Source organism: Dipteris shenzhenensis, chromosome 30 (genome assembly GCF_047967505.1).
Source record: "Dipteris shenzhenensis isolate YYH24624 ecotype China chromosome 30, Dip_SZ_1.0, whole genome shotgun sequence".
In the NCBI taxonomy this organism is placed as follows: Eukaryota; Viridiplantae; Streptophyta; class Polypodiopsida; order Gleicheniales; family Dipteridaceae; genus Dipteris; species Dipteris shenzhenensis.
The window spans coordinates 3,273,891-3,277,056 of NC_141625.1; positions in this window are offsets into that span (position 1 = coordinate 3,273,891).

Consider the following 3,166-nt stretch of genomic DNA (forward strand, 5'->3'; position numbering starts at 1 on the left):
AATCTTGACGAGATCTTGCAAAAACTCTTTTGAGTACCATTCCACTTCAAAGGGGAGGCCTTATTCTAAGGTTTTTGGCCTCCCCTCTTGGAAGGGGTGGTCTTATTCATCCCATTCCTCGCCCCAAGAAACTAAGCCTCAATTTGGTATCCGTGGGCTTAACGCACTGGGCTGATGTTGGCGACGTGTGCAGTAGCATGCCGGTGTGTTTCCACATGAACTGGGGGAGTCATTGTTGGAATCAAGGATAGGTTGTTTTCATTGGACAATTCCAATTGCTACCTCCCCCTTTTAAATTTGGAGGCCCTTCGTCTATACGTAGGCACTACGACTGTTGCTTCATGGTATTGCTTCTACTTCGTTCAGGTGAATGTTGACATCCCGTCCCTCGCAATAGCAGTGTTTGAGGGCTACCTTGATTTGATGGATATTGGGTCTAGCAATTTTGAGAGAGGTGGATACCAATTCCTAGCTTCTTTTACTCCGATTCAGCTTTTACTGCTTTCTACCTTCCTTTCAATAGGCTCAAGTGCTACATGGCTAATGATGCAACATTTCCATGCCTATCCATTTTCCTTTGCTTGAAGGTAAGGGAAATGGAAGGTCAGAAGATGTAGGAAGTCTCTCATACCGTCGTGGTTCGATCAAGCCCATCCATGGGTAGCGAAGGTTTTTTGACCCTCATGGCTCATACCATTCCAAGTATTGAGCCAAGGCACCAATAGCCCTTCTTTTGGTTCTGAGAAAGGTTAGTAGGCTCAATGGCAAACCGTTCTAGCCTTGGTATGAGAAGCGCATATTTGGCTCCACATATGCTGCGTGTCTTGGAGCTGAGAGTAAAGATACTCAAAGCATCTGAGAGTGGCTATAATGTGCGCTTCCTTTACTTAGGTTGAGCTACCTAGCTTGATGTAATCTAGGTGTACTACTAGTTACACTGGCATGGCAACTTCTTGGGCTTGCATGTGATTTTATATCCCCGAGGTATTTTCTAATTATTTTTAGTGCAGTTGATTACAAGTAGCATGTCATTAAATAGCACGGCTCATTGAAGCTGTTCATCACAAGCATCTTCTCCTCCCCATCGCTTGCCTCAAAACTCTCCTCACCAAAGACTCACATCAATGCATGGCAAGTGAAAACAAAAAAAAGACTCTTAAAACATTGAGAAAGTCAAGAGTCTCCCCACATGGAGTCCATAGGGATCCTCTCTTTTCCAAATGTCCACATCCTAAGTATTCCACATAGGAATTCTAGAAGGATTCCTCTTGACTCCACACTCTTCCACACTCCCCCACATGCCTCCACACGCTTGGCATGTGATCTCTCTTACATGATTAGAACACATGGCCATGAGATCCACTCTTTATAAGACTCACTCTTCCTATTTTCTAAAATCCCCCCATTATATCCCATACACAAATAACTCTCACCCCATACCAAGGTATTTGTCATTCATACACATGGTATTTACAATGAGCCATTCCATTCATCCTCTTAATCCCATACAATATCTTAGGAAATAGAAATAAGTGAGAGCCACTAGGCTATCAAATATAGAGAAAAGCAATACCAATGCCAAATAAAAGAGATCAATGGCGTAACAACATCAATGAACCTTTGATTCCAATGTGCAAGCTCAGCCATGGCATGTTTAAGGCTGACCATCTTCAACACATTCAAGAAGTATAACCAGATAAATTGTTCTAGAGATAGTGTGGTATGCATCACGCCCCTATTCCATGGCACTTCTTTGGCAAAACCTTGTGGTCTCAAGCATACACAAGCCTATATGGATGGCACCAATGAAACTTTGATTCCAATGTGCAAGATTAGCTATGGCATCCTTAAGGTTGACCATCTTCAACATATTCAAGAAGGATAGAGAGATAAATTGTTCTAGAGATAGTATGGCATGCATCACACCCCTAATTCAAGTTGACAAATGCATCATTATTCCATGGAACTTCTTTGGAAAAATCTTGTGTAGTCTCAAGCACACATAAACCGAATGGAAATGGATCCTTAGAGTGATGTGTTAAGAATCTACCATCTTTCATCTCCATATCTACCCTTAGAGTGATGTGTTAAGAGTGATATGTAACATGTCCAGTTGTAACATGCTTAGACTTAAATAGGAAAATTTCACCAATCTTGGATCATTTGAACATTGTCATCATCCAACCCCAACAGACACCTTAAATACATGGTGGTTGGTTGATGCCCTTCAAGTTTTTCATCTTTAAATTATTGCAAAATCTTGATCCCCCTTATACATATATCACCATCATGCATGACCATATGCATGTCCTTGGTGGCAAAGTTGGGCCCATAGATGCACTTGCAATTGACATGAAATTTTTGAAAACCAAAAAACATATTAGATTATGAACATCAAAAAGGCAATTTTATTGTAATGAAGCAATAGTACATATACATGTAGTATCTAAGTTCATCTCCATTCTCTCTAGAGGGCTTATGGAGAATGGTAGTAGTGTCATTTCTATCATATAGCTATGTCAAATGGCACTAGTTCCATTCTTTAAAGAGTATAGAGTAAGAATAGCACTCGTGCCATTCTGTCCTTGGGGAGAATGGTCATGGTATCATCCCTTGCAAAAGAATGGGACTAGTGCCATTCTCCATATGAAGTGAGAAAGCATACTCTGAATAGAACATGGAAATAAATGAGACTTTGTGTAATGATAAAAAGATAGAATTGAATACTCATATCCCACTTTTGACGATGTTTATGTCCTTTTTACAAGGCCCTGTACTGGCTTCTTTGGTCTTCTAAAGACAATTTAAGTGCTCTTAGATGTTGCACGATGTCAATTTATGGTTGACTCTTCAAAAGAGTTTGTGCCTCCATGTTATACATTAATTAAATCTTGCACCTTGCATCTTTTAGAGAATTGACCACTATGTGTTCCTTTCACCTTGTGTAAAAAATCTTTTAATAATCAAATGCATCTCCCACTGCTTGACTCACAAAAATGAATCTCCCACTGTTTAACTCACTAAAATATTTGCCACATATATTAAATGCCAATTCATCTCCCACTGCTTGACTCACAAAAATATTTGCCACACATATTGAATGATATTTAGAAAGAATCCAATACGTGTATTGTTGTAACTTGGCAGGATTTATCTTGTATTTGTA